The sequence below is a fragment of the Physella acuta genome, unplaced genomic scaffold (genome assembly GCF_028476545.2).
Source record: "Physella acuta isolate Inbredline_101_S28 unplaced genomic scaffold, ASM2847654v3 ptg000177l, whole genome shotgun sequence".
Classification (NCBI taxonomy): Eukaryota; Metazoa; Mollusca; class Gastropoda; family Physidae; genus Physella; species Physella acuta.
Window position 1 is genome coordinate 374,767 of NW_026731696.1, and position 15,234 is coordinate 390,000.

Genomic DNA, 15,234 nt, shown 5'->3' on the forward strand with positions numbered 1-15,234 from the left:
ATACTAAAAACATCCTGATACTTAAACTGTAAAGGTAATGATTGATGATAGGTTTGTAATTAAATTTTTTTTGCTTTCTATATTGGCATATTTTTCTAAAAAAAAACAACAACAACACTGAACAAATATTACAAGATAGGGCCTAATCAATATTTTTAACTAAGGGAGGCTACTGTAAGTTGATATAGAAATTTCTCCACAATTAAAATGATTATGTCCCCTGGTTAATTTGGTAAATCTCATTCGCGTTTGTTGCAATATAATTGTTAAAAACCTACGTTTAAGTTATGAATTATATGCGTGTAATGGGATTTTCGCCACAAATGATGTTACAGATCTATAGGCTAACATTTTCCTCTTTTTTAGATCAATAACTTTAACTAGGGGCCCACTCTCTCTCTCCCTCTCTCTCTCTCTCTCTTTATTTATATACATATATATATATATATATATATATATATATATATATATATATGTATATATATATATATATATATATATATATATATATATATCGATGGTCTCGGTCGCAAACCGTCTAACTCCGAAAATGTAAATTTTACAGGAGAGACAAAAAACTGATTATTTCCTTCTCGATCGCTCTAATACAATTTTTTTTTAAAGATATCTCCGAAGAAACTCTATACCGACTATACTGTAGCGTTTTAAAATGGGTTTTGTTGATATTTACAAAATTATAGCAGGTTTAAAAAGATAGACGGTTTGCTCGGTCTAAAATTCTCGGTACAAACCGTCTATCTGTGCGCGCGCAGACTTAGCTGTTTTGAGCCGAGAATTTCGGGCTCAGCCGCGTTCGTTCGTTTTGTCCAATGAACGTGATTTAGTTATGTTTATGTTTTTAATTTATAATTAACACTTCATAATAATTAGATTATAGTTTTGGGCTCATATTTTAATTATGGGGTCAGTTTAATTTTTAGTAGAGATGTTTTAGTATGGCTTTATCGCTTTCGACTGTATTCATTATGTCCGTATTTAGCACTAGACTTGTTAACTGTTGAAGGTTATGCTTTATTTATTACATCTTTCTATTCTCACAATTTATTTTACTAAATCTGGTGGGTGATGGGTTTGTAGAATGATAATAGTAAAAACAGAAACCGTATTGTCAGATATATTATGAATGAGACATAACACACTAATCACATTAATACTGACTTAATGTTTACTTATTTTACAAAAATGTAACACAAAAAAATGTGTTTATTTTAAAAATTTATTCTTTGAATAAACGTCACATAAAGATAAATTAAAATGGCAACATATTTTTAAAATCATGGAAATCATCATAAAAAGGTGTGTTTATGACTTGTTTTTAGGTGCTCAAATATGACAGCTTTTATCTTTTTTTTCTGCTCTTGAACAACTTGATAGGGGCTACAGATGAGATCATAATCTTACGACCCTAGCTTAGCAATTGCAAGCTATCTGCTAATTCACTTTAAAGTAGATAGTAGCATAATGGTTGTACTGCAGTGCACGAATATCTGTCGCTTTGAATTCTTGATAGGTCTGACTGGTCTTTTGAGATCGGCTGGTCTCTTGTATGGTAAGGCTGGTCTTTTTGAGAGAGGTTGGTGTCTAATGTCTGTTATGTGAGGCTGGTCTATTGTATGTTACGACTGATCTGTTGAGAAAGGCTGGTGTCTTGTATGGTAAGACTGGTGTGTTGAGAGAGGCGTGTCTATTGTAGGGTAAGACTAATCTTTTGAGAGAGGCTGGACTCTTGTATGGTAAGAATGGTCTGTTGAGAGAGGCTGGTATCTTGGAGGGTAAGATTGGTCAATTGAGAGTGATTGGTCTTTTGTATATTACGACTGGTCTGCTGAGAGAGACTGGTCTCTTGTGAGTTACTGGTGCCTTAATGTTACGACTGGTCTGTTGTGAAAGGATGGTCTGTTGAGAGATACTGGTGTCTTAACGATTTGTCAGTTGACAGATGCTGGTGTCTTGTATGGTAAGACTGGTCTGTTGAGAGAGACTGATATGTTGAGAGGCTGGTCTGTTGAGAGAGGCTGATCTGTCGAGAGAGGCTGGTCTGTTGAGAGAGGCTGGTATGTTGAGAGAGGCTGGTCTGTTGAGAGAGGCTGGTCTGTTGATAGAGGCTGGTCTGTTGAGAGAGACTGGTCTGTTAAGAGAGGCTGGTCTGTTGAGAGAGGCTGGTCTGTTGAGAGAGGCTGGTCTGTTTATGTGGTAAGACTGGTATGTTGAGAGAGGCTGGTCTGTCGAGTGAGGCTGGTATGTTGATAGAGGCTGGTCTGTTAAGAGAGGCTGGTCTGTTGAGAGAGGCTGGTCTTTTGAGAGAGGCTGGTCTGTTATGTGGTAAGTCTGGTATGTTGAGAGAGGCTGGTCTGTCGAGTGAGGCTGGTCTGTTGAGAGAGGCTGGTCTGTTATGTGGTAAGACTGGTATGTTGAGAGAGGCTGGTCTGTTGAGAGAGGCTGATATGTTGAGAGGCTGGTCTGTTATGTGGTAAGACTGGTGTGTTGAGACAGGCTCGTCTGTTGAGAGAGGCTGATATGTTGAGAGGCTGGTCTGTTGAGAGAGGCTGGTCTGTTATGTGGTAAGACTGGTCTGTTGTGAGAGGCTGGTATGTTGAGAGAGGCTGGTATGTTGAGAGAGGCTGGTGTGTTGAGATAGGCTTGTCTGTTGAAAAAGTAATCATAAAAGCATTTACTAAAGACCACTAACCATGTCGTTGTACGCCAAACATTTTGTAACCTACCATATAAACATTTCTTAACACGTATCTAAACCCTCAATCTAAAGCTAGTAGTGAATTAACAATTATTAAATTTATTGCACATTCTTGTGGAAATATAATTCGAATTATATTGTTTTGATTGAAATTTATATTCTAGAATAAAGATCTAGTTTCAAAGCATTGTGTTAGCCTAAAAAATTGTAAACAAATCAGTTTGGTTATTGAAAATCTGGAAATAGGCTATATTAAACAAATACTATTTGTTTATTATTCTTTAAAATGATAAAATGTAATAGAATAGTTGAACATAATTAATCAAATATCCTTACCTATAAGTACTGTGACTGCTGTGCTGTAAAATTGTATGATTACGGCGTCTGACTGCGTTCCCGATCAAAAGTGTACTGACAAATATAGCGATATTCGTTTTGCGCCGAGATTTTTAGCGCTAGAAATAATAGGCGGTTTGTTCAAATGATTATATCTCAATAATCATTCTACAGATTTCTCTAATATTTTCAGGTGTTATGGGGAATCATATTGGCTTTTGATTTACGTAAAAAAAAGAAAATTGAATTTTTTTGAGTTAGACGGTTTGCGACCGAGACCATCGATATATATATATATATATGTATATATATATATATATATATATATATATATATATATATATATATATATATATATATATATATATATATATATATATATATATATATATATATATATATATATATATATATATATATATATATATATATATATAGCTGCATATCCGTGCTTCACCACGGTGAATCTTTTTAAACGTACCAACAGAAAAAACCAAACACAAATACAAAGGAAAACTAACTCCAACAAAAACAAAAACGCAAACAAAAACACAAACACAACGCAAACCGCAATCACAAATACTAAAAAAAGCACAAACTCAACACTAACGCTAACTCAAACAAAATCGCAAACACAACTCAAATGCAAAAGAAAAAACACAAACACAATACGGAAACACAAACGGAAACACAAATACAAACACAAACAAATCACAAACACAAACGAATCAAAAGTAAACACAAATGTAAACGCTTAATCAAATGGCTGTATGAAACAAATAACCGTGCATACACATGGTCTCACGCACTGCCGAACAACACGATGGTAAAGGTATTTATTTTGTATCTAAATTCTATTTTGTTCGGGGGGTGGGGCTACCTGCACCCCTACCCACCCTGACCCCCTGTTTTTGGACAGCTCTCATTATCTGAGCCTAGGTACGACAGAAGCCCTTGTTCCAGAGGGAAGAAAAATGATCTAAAGGACAGTTATGGCTCAGAATCGGGTCAAGACTACAACAGGCACATCTTACACAGACTATATTGAACCCCGCTAAACCAAACTATACATTTTCTAAATTTATTTGTAATTTCAGAATAAAGGTCAACCTTTCCAAGTTTCAATCAATGTTGTTTCTATACAAAGGTTGAACATGATTGTGTTATTCCAGTACCTTTATGTGTTAACTCTTACGTGGAAGTCTAGGTTCTAACGTGACAACCTAGGTTCTAACGTGACAATCTAGGTACTAATGTGACAATCTAGGTACTAACGTGACAAACTAGGTACTAACGTGACAATCTAGGTACTAACGTGAAAGTCTAGGTTCTAACGTGACAACCTAGGTTCTAACGTGACAACCTAGGTACTAACGTGACAAACTAGGTACTAATGTGACAAACTAGGTACTAATGTGACAATCTAGGTACTAACGTGAAAGTCTAGGTTCTAACGTGACAACCTAGGTTCTAACGTGACAACCTAGGTTCTAACGTGACAAACTAGGTACTAATGTGACAATCTAGGTACTAATGTGAAAGTCTAGGTTCTAACGTGACAAACTAGGTACTAATGTGACAATCTAGGTACTAATGTGAAAGTCTAGGTTCTAACGTGACAACCTAGGTTCTAACGTGACAAACTAGGTACTAACGTGACAATCTAGGTACTAATGTGACAAACTAGGTACTAATGTGACAAACTAGGTACTAACGTGAAAGTCTAGGTTCTAACGTGACAACCTAGGTACTAATGTGACAATCTAGGTACTAATGTGAAAGTCTAGGTTCTAACGTGACAACCTAGGTTCTAACGTGACAAACTAGGTACTAACGTGACAATCTAGGTACTAATGTGAAAGTCTAGGTTCTAACGTGACAACCTAGGTTCTAACGTGACAAACTAGGTACTAACGTGACAATCTAGGTACTAATGTGACAAACTAGGTACTAATGTGACAAACTAGGTACTAACGTGAAAGTCTAGGTTCTAACGTGACAACCTAGGTACTAATGTGACAATCTAGGTACTAATGTGAAAGTCTAGGTTCTAACGTGACAACCTAGGTTCTAACGTGACAAACTAGGTACTAACGTGACAATCTAGGTACTAACGTGAAAGTCTAGGTTCTAACGTGACAATCTAGGTACTAATGTGACAACCTAGGTACTAACGTGACTGTCTATGCATTAACATGACCATCTGCGTACCAACATGACAACCTACTATCGTGACAGAACGGTTGCTAAAATCACAGACTGCGTGATATGTGACTGACTACACATTAAAGTGATAACATGACTGCTTATATATATATATATATATATATATATATATATATATATATATATATATATATATATATATATATATATATATATATATATATATATATACGACATTATCATTAAAGTGAAAGCACACACACTAATATGACTGGCAACATATTTAAGCCTTAGCCCACGTGCTAGCTGCTATCTTCATATCATTGCGACATCATGCATTACGGCAGTCTTCAACCCACGAACTAGCTGTTATCTTCAAATCATTGGGACATCATGCATTATGGCAGTCTTCAACCCACGTGCTAGCTATCTTCATATCATTGGGACATCATGCATTATGGCAGTCTTCAACCCACACTGCGCATGACATGACAGTCTCCAGCATGGCCGCCTCTTGATTAGTATTCGCCGTCAATATTAATATAAACGTGATAATTAGTCTTAACAACCTATATTAAGCCAATCGTGATAATTAATGTTAACACCTTCTATTAGCACAAATGTGGCAATGAGCCTTAGCACCTGTCTACTCCACCAAACGTGACATGTCACAAGTGATAATCGGTAGTTGTCTGAAAGAAACTCTGGTGATAATAGAATATTATTTTAAAATATCATCAAGGGCCGATAATTAACCCGTCGCATAAAACGAACTACGTAGTTATTTATCGGACCTGAAGGTGAAGCTTATTATTTAAAAAAAAATCGAATATGAAAAGAAACAATTAGCAGACGTGGTCTTTGCTGGGGTTTCCAATCATCGCAGGTCGTGGGGAGGGGGGTGGGGGTGGAGGTGCTAACATTTCCTGCTAGTTGATGGAATTCTGGCGGTGATGTCTCTCCGTTCAGTACCCCCCCCCCCTTCTGTACTGAGCGGAGTGGCACTTACAGTGGCAAGTCTGTATAAGTTATAGCGGATTCCAATTAGCTCATGCTAATTTGGTTGATTAGCTTATGCTAATTTGATTGTCATCAACTGTTGTCAAAGAGCTGATTATCAAAATTGTTTCTTTGTGTGTCGGCGTCAGGTTAGACCAGTGCAGCGACATTTGGTCTTTGTGTGTCGGCGTCAGGTTAGACCAGTGCAGCGACATTTGGTCTTTGTGTGTCAGCGTCTGGTTAGACCAGTGCAGCGACATTTGGTCTTTGTGTGTCAGCGTCTGGTTAGACCAGTGCAGCGACATTTGGTCTTTGTGTGTCAGCGTCTGGTTAGACCAGTGCAGCGACATTTGGTCTTTGTGTGTCAGCGTCAGGTTAGTCCAGTGCAGCGACATTTGGTCTTTGTGTGTCGGCGTCAGGTTAGACCATTTGGTCTTTGTGTGTCGGCGTCAGGTTAGACCAGTGCAGCGACATTTGGTCTTTGTGTGTCGGCGTCAGGTTAGACCAGTGCAGCGACATTTGGTCTTTGTGTGTCGGCGTCAGGTTAGACCAGTGCAGCGACATTTGGTCTTTGTGTGTCGGCGTCAGGTTAGACCAGTGCAGCGACATTTGGTCATGCTGATGGTGTCAGGTTAGACCAGTGCAGCGGCATTTGGTCTTTGTGTGTCGGCGTCAGGTTAGTCCAGTGCAGCGACATTTGGTCTTTGTGTGTCGGCGTCAGGTTAGACCATTTGGTCATGCTGTTGGTGTCAGGTTAGACCAGTGCAGCGACATTTGGTCTTTGTGTGTCAGCGTCTGGTTAGACCAGTGCAGCGACATTTGGTCATGCTGATGGTGTCAGGTTAGACCAGTGCAGCGACATTTGGTCTTTGTGTGTCGGCGTCAGGTTAGACCAGTGCAGCGACATTTGGTCTTTGTGTGTCGGCGTCAGGTTAGACCAGTGCAGCGACATTTGGTCTTTGTGTGTCGGCGTCAGGTTAGTCCAGTGCAGCGACATTTGGTCTTTGTGTGTCGGCGTCAGGTTAGACCAGTGCAGCGACATTTGGTCTTTGTGTGTCAGCGTCAGGTTAGACCAGTGCAGCGACATTTGGTCTTTGTGTGTCGGCGTCAGGTTAGACCAGTGCAGCGACATTTGGTCTTTGTGTGTCAGCGTCAGGTTAGACCAGTGCAGCGACATTTGGTCTTTGTGTGTCGGCGTCAGGTTAGACCATTTGGTCTTTGTGTGTCGGCGTCAGGTTAGTCCAGTGCAGCGACATTTGGTCTTTGTGTGTCGGCGTCAGGTTAGACCAGTGCAGCGACATTTGGTCTTTGTGTGTCGGCGTCAGGTTAGACCAGTGCAGCGACATTTGGTCTTTGTGTGTCAGCGTCAGGTTAGACCAGTGCAGCGACATTTGGTCTTTGTGTGTCAGCGTCAGGTTAGACCAGTGCAGCGACATTTGGTCTTTGTGTGTCAGCGTCAGGTTAGACCAGTGCAGCGACATTTGGTCTTTGTGTGTCGGCGTCAGGTTAGACCATTTGGTCTTTGTGTGTCGGCGTCAGGTTAGACCAGTGCAGCGACATTTGGTCTTTGTGTGTCGGCGTCAGGTTAGACCAGTGCAGCGACATTTGGTCTTTGTGTGTCAGCGTCAGGTTAGACCAGTGCAGCGACATTTGGTCTTTGTGTGTCGGCGTCAGGTTAGACCAGTGCAGCGACATTTGGTCTTTGTGTGTCAGCGTCAGGTTAGTCCAGTGCAGCGACATTTGGTCTTTGTGTGTCGGCGTCAGGTTAGACCAGTGCAGCGACATTTGGTCTTTGTGTGTCAGCGTCAGGTTAGTCCAGTGCAGCGACATTTGGTCTTTGTGTGTCGGCGTCAGGTTAGACCATTTGGTCTTTGTGTGTCGGCGTCAGGTTAGACCAGTGCAGCGACATTTGGTCATGCTGTTGGCGTCAGGTTAGACCATTCGGTCTTTGTGTGTCGGCGTCAGGTTAGACCATTCGGTCTTTGTGTGTCGGCGTCAGGTTAGACCAGTGCAGCGACATTTGGTCATGCTGTTGGCGTCAGGTTAGACCAGTGCAGCGACATTTGGTCATGCTGATGGTGTCAGGTTAGACCAGTGCAGCGGCATTTGGTCATGCTGTTGGTGTCAGGTTAGACCAGTGCAGCGGCATTTGGTCATGCTGTTGGTGTAGTACCGATACACAAGACTTGCTCAATATACGACAAATGTACATTGTCTACCCGTTATACCACTGTCATACATCAATCTTTGACCGCCCATAATACATCAATCTTTACCGCCCGTACTGTAATACATCAATCTTTGACCATCCGTACTGTAATACATCAATATTTGACCACTTGTAATACATCAATCCTTGACCACCCATGTTGTAATACATCAATCCTTGACTATTCGTACTGCAGTACATGAATCTTTGACCACCCATAATACATCAATCTTTGACCACCCGTACTGTTATACATCAATCTTTGACCACTTGTAATACATCAATCTTTGACCACCCATAATACATCAATTTTTGACCACCCGTACTGTAATACATCAACCTTTGTCGACTTGTAATACATCAATCCTTGACCACCCGTACTGTAATACATCAATCTGTTACAATCTCTTTACATCTGTTATAGAACAAGATACAAGATCGTAGATTAAACCCCCCCCCCCCCCCAACATATTCCAGTATTTAAGACAGAGGCGTAGCTACCCCTCCAGGCGCCCGGGGCGAACTTTCAGTTTGGCTCCCTCCCCCCATAAGCCCTATATATATATACTAGGCATGCTGCCCAGCTTCGCTTAGGCTTTCGAAAACATTGAGAATTCTTAATTAATGCTTAATTAATTCGCCCATATAAGGCGCCGGTCAGTCGAGGTCAGTTTTGACCCCCTCATCGTAGACTTTTCGGCCAACCGGCCCCCGTGTTCTGTCGCCCCAAGGCAAGATCCTGCCAAATTTGAAGCGCCTGCGGCGCCGGGAAGTGCCAGGCACCCGACAACTTAGCTTTTTAGATCATCTAGATCTAGATCTAGAATCTCTAGATCTAGATGATCTAGAACATCTAGATCTAGATCAATATCTAGATCTAGAATCTCTAGATCTAGAATCCAAATAGATAAAATAATTTTTTTTAAGTTTAGGCCGAGAAAATCGTATTGTATACATTTCATAGCGTACATAGCTCTAAATCATATTTGAATGAAATTGTTCATTTTTAAAAATTCTAAACTCGAAAGATGACGTCATCAGTTTCGTGCTCTTGTTTTATTTTTTGTCTTGTTTTAGTGTTTTAGTGTAAACAATAAGCGACGTCATTGTTAAATGCGTTCTTGTTCCAAGTTTATACACTTTTCCGGTTGCATAAATAATACTGTTTCTCTATATTCGAATATGCCTTTATTTTTTATTTTTCTTCTTTAAATAAAATTGTGGTTATACATTTAAAACATCTAACATATTATTTTCAACAAAAGTCCGTAAAAAGTTCTTCATATATAGCTGCCGATTCTGACGTGATGTCCGGCGAAAATATTTTGCGGACAGACAGAGAGAGAGAGAGAGAGAGAGAGAGAGAGAGATGTGCGAACGTGGGGTTTTATATATTAGGATATATATATATATATATATATATATATATATATATATATATATATATATATACATATATATATATATATATATATATATATATATATATATATATATATATATATATATATATATATGCGGCAGTCTGGAAAAAAATTAATAATTACGCTGCATGATTTTCGTTCCCTAAAACTTTACTCGACGCCAAATAAATTCCCCTTAAGATGCATTATCCTGTACAAATGACGATTAGTAAAGTCAGAAAAAAAAATTGTAGCGAAGCTAATTTGTTTAGGACAGTCTTTTTATGTTTTATCTTTGGAACAGTCTCTGTTATGATATGGTGTATATTTGGATTACGTTTGTTAGATTAAGGTCATACAATTGACATACAATAGCAAATTATTGTTCACATTGGAATACGACATGGGTATTTCGTTAACTGGTTGATTGTATAAAGAAACAAGCAAGAGGAAACAAACTGGAATCCAACGGACACAACAGCTCGAAGTCTTGGATTTATCAGATGTGCGCTGCCTTCTCACACACAACCAACAACAAATTCAGAACTAATTGTACTGGATGAAGCAGCAATAATAACCGGTTTAATGATAACAGCTGACGCTCATGACGTTCAGATTAGAATCAGCAGCAATAAAATGCGTATTGACACTCCAAGTCGATGTGGAATTCAAATGCATTGTCAAAAAAATTTAATAAGGAGCTATAGCTGAATATGATGTATCTTTTACTGTATGGCTCGGAGCTAGGTTAAAGACAGCGGAGAATGAAAAGGTGGTGGTTAGGACACAATATGAGGAAGACAAAAAATAACATCACTATGCATGTGCTTGTCCATGGGGAAAGTGGAAGAGAAAAAGAGGTTCGGTAATTCAGTCTCAGGGCTTCCGCGTAGGTCAAGACACACAGCCTACTCATTTAATTCACGAACGGATTTTGTCAACTTTTTTTTAATGTAACACAATCGTAAAATACGCTTTAGTTCAATGGGTTTCTTTTCTGAGTAATATCGGTTATTTATTCCTTAATCCGGAGTGAATTTTTTCGATTTTAGTCTTTGAAAAAACGCCCCAACCCCTATCTAGGAAAGCTGGAAAGCGGTTTTTCCGGTCACTGTTTCTTAAGGATATACGTTTTACAGTTACACAATCAATGTGAAAAACAGTTAAATCAGTATGCAAAGGCTCTCAGCCGTTAAATTTGTTTACTTTGACTATTTATTATTCAAAACTGCAGCTTAAAATGAGCTTTTAAATTTTTTCTACCCCTTTTGGCGCCCCCTAGGGTCGGCGCCCGGGGCGGCCGCCCTCCCCGCCCTCCCCTAGCTACGCCTCTGATTTGAGAATCATCGAGCGAGTGACGTGCCGTCTTGACAACGGCATTACCATACAATAATTCTATGCTCAGTGCAATACGGTCCAGTAATGGTGAGCCAGGGGAGGCAATCAACCTCGCAAGTCTTCTGTATCAAATTTCACTATTGACAGTTCTTTCCCTTGCAGCACTCTCCAGTACGGATGGGGGAGAACTGGTTGAACTTGCAATGTCTTTCATTTTTATTATTTTATTAACACGTTTTTAACACGTTTTTATTAACTCAGCTTCGCGTGGATGTGTTTGTTGTTAAAATTGACATCGAAAATTAGCCCACTTCTGATTGTTCTATAGTTCTGAAATTTGGCATGCAGGTTACTTTCGCCTAACAATTTCAGATGCAATCATAAAAACTAGCAATTAGAGACCGTAATTAGCTTAATTTAATTACGCCCCAAGGACCATAAAATTGAGGACATGATTTCTAAAGATACCGACAAGACTGGAGGCCTATAGACACAGTTACTTCGGCCCCAATCGATGTGAGCGCGCTGGCTGTGATCGTATAGTGGTTAGTACTTCGCGTTGTGGCCGCGACAACCCAGGTTCGAATCCTGGTCGCTCAAGATTTTTTTAGTCCGTGTATTTATAAACACTTTTTTAAAAACCACGTTTTTCATGTGTAGCAACGGACTAAAAAGGAGAAAATAAAATACTTAAAAAAAAACTTTTTAAAAAACCACGTTTTTCTTGTGGACTAAAAAGTAGAAAATAACTATTTACATACATTTGATGACAAAAAACGTGGGTCGGGCAGATGGGTCGGGAAATTTGATGGTGAACGTACCCACGTTTTTTGTCATCAAATGTATGTAAATAGTTATTTTCTACTTTTTAGTCCACAAGAAAAACGTGGTTTTTTAAAAAGTTTTTTTTTAAGTATTTTATTATTAACTCAGCTTCGCGTGGATGTGTTTGTTGTTAAAATTGACATCGAAAATTAGCCCACTTCTGATTGCTCTATAGATCTGAAATTTGGCATGCAGGTTACTTTCGCCTAACAATTTCAGATGCAATCATAAAAACTAGCAATTAGAGACCGTAATTAGCTTAATTTAATTACGCCCAAAGGACCATAAAATTGAGGACATGATTTCTAAAGATACCGACAAGACTGGAGGCTTGTTGACACAGTTACTTCGGCCCCAATCGATGTGAGCGCGCTGGCCGTGATCGTATAGTGGTTAGTACTTCGCGTTGTGGCCGCGACAACCCAGGTTCGAATCCTGGTCGCTCAAGATTTTTTTAGTCCGTGTATTTATAAACACTTAGTCAATTCATACTTAATCAAGTCATTAGATAAAGTAGAAAATAAACTATATAAAAAACTTTTTTAAAAACCACGTTTTTCATGTGTAGCAACGGACTAAAAAGGAGAAAATAAAATACTTAAAAAAAACTTTTTAAAAAACCACGTTTTTCTTGTGGACTAAAAAGTAGAAAATAACTATTTACATACATTTGATGACAAAAAACGTGGGTCGGGCAGATGGGTCGGGAAATTTGATGGTGAACGTACCCACGTTTTTTGTCATCAAATGTATGTAAATAGTTATTTTCTACTTTTTAGTCCACAAGAAAAACGTGGTTTTTTAAAAAGTTTTTTTTAAGTATTTTATTAAAACATTTTTTTGTTTTAATATGCGCCATCTGGTATCTTTCGCAGTGCTATAAGTAGGTCCTACGGGGAAATAACTGTGTAAATACTGTCAAAGTAAACCCAAGACACGTCTCTAGATTTCGAAATATACCATCATAAGGAAAAATGCTATTTTTACAAGCTTTTACTTAGTTCGCAATGTCTGTTTGTGGGTTTGTGGCAAATCTTGCAATTCATTTTTGGACCCACTTCTAATGCAATTATGTCGTTCAAAATTTCCAGATTTCTTCTTCTACCAGAGATGTGTGTTTATCAGCTGGGTGACGTTGAACTACTTGAATATATAACATTTTATTCAAATACTAACAGACAATGCAAGAATGTCTACTTTTAATCTAATAAGTTAGACAAGTAGTTATTCAAATTTAATTTAAAAGTTACAAAATTCGATAATAAAAGGGAGATAACAAGATAAATACTAGCGGGCTGTCGAAGGTTAACTGATACTGTTCGTCCACGCTCAGCTGATTTCTCACCTGAGCGTGGACGACGAGCTAAGAAGGGGCAGGTAATTGAATTTTAGAGATCACAGGCTATTAGTCGGGTTTTAACGCAAATACTTTTAGTCGTAGTCTATTAAAAATTAACGCCATTACCAAGTATTGACAAAAATGTGTAAAATAAAATAAATATTAAAACCTTTATAATAATACAATTTTAAATGAACTAAAAATAAGAACGATTTCAAATGAACTGAAAATAAGAAAAATAAAACTAATCTACTTCCTTTAATAAAAGCTTCGGTCGCTATTATATGTAAGAGATTTCATGAGCTACGAAAGCTTTTAAAACAGAAAGCAAATCAGCTTAATTTTCTGTTTTTTCCCCCAGAGAATTTAAAAGCTTGTTAGTTTAAAGGTTTTTATGTTTGTCTTATTAAAACTTTATGTGTAAACGGGGAACTTGTATCTTTCGTTCATAGTGTACTTTACGGACGAATTAAAACGAAGAAATGGTGAGATGTAAAGCTTTTAACATCTGAATGGCACATCCATCCATGAAAATAAATATCATTGTTACAACATAGCAAAGGGTCAGAAATGTAACTCGCAGATCAATGCAAATATACATCATGCACAAGTTGCGAAGTCAATCAAAAAGTTTAATCTTTTAATTAAAATAATGAACAAATGGAACAAAACAACAAATATTTCCTGCTGAAGACACGTATAGTTTATTTTTGTTTTGAGCAACTTTTAAAACAGTTTCTGTGGATTAAAAACTTTTTTTTGCTCTGACGGACACATTAAACAAATTCTGTGTATTAAAATAATTTTTTTCTCCACCAGACATCTTCCGTTTTCCCGTAACGTTCAAATCAATCAAAAAGCTAAAACAACATTAGCCGGACCTTTTAATAGCTGAACCCGGTATAAAATAACAGCTCGGCCGGTAGACTAAATTATTTATGGTCATTGTTTTATTACCCTGGCTCACCTGTTAATTACTGCTTTCGCCAAGAATAGTTAATTGATGTCATGTTGTCAAGAAAAGTTAATTGATGTCATTTGAAACTAATTTAAACCGGCGGTATGTGAGCTGGGAGACATGAAACGTTTCTTGTTATGGGTCAATCTTCATCGCTTTATTTTTGTTTTCGTCGGCCCGAACCAGCCTCAAAGTTCATTTGGTTTCTTTATCATTCAGAAATAAAAATCATGACAGAAATTTCTCATCTTATTTGGACATTGAAAACAGAATTGAAATGTTAATTTCAAACTTTTTGTGTGTGTGGTGTTATTAAAACGGATACAATACAAACTTGATATTGTATTTTTGTATCATGTTAATGCTAATTTTAATGTTATTAATAATTTCGATATCTAAGCAATGTTGGATAAAATGGAACATCAACGCTTAGTGACAAATTTGAAAACAAAGACATCCATAGAAGAAACGGAAAATGCTATTTAAACCATACATTTTTGATACATTTAAAAAAATGCGAAACATAAAGGCGAAATGCATTAAAAATTCGTTCACCTAGATTTTAACAAAGTTTACTGTTTTCCTGATCCAACAGCCAATCGAAGTTTTGTATTCCAAACAAATGCCAACTTATCTGGGATACATCATGACCTTTCTGTTTTTGAGAATAAAAAATGTAGCTTTTTTAAAAAAACTAAGCCCTCTGTGATTGTAAATCGTGTTATATGCATTCTCAAAACAAAGTAAACAACAAAATTTAAGCTTCAATTTTAATTTTAAAAAAATTATTCAGTAAAAGCGCGAAAGATCCCGTTTTTGTCCTTTAACGCTTATCAATGTGATTGGAATACAAATATTTCTCGAATGTTATCTTCACAGTTTATGTTTAGGGAGGGAACTAGCAGTCATCGTGTGCTTTATCATCACATTGTAGAACAGATAAGT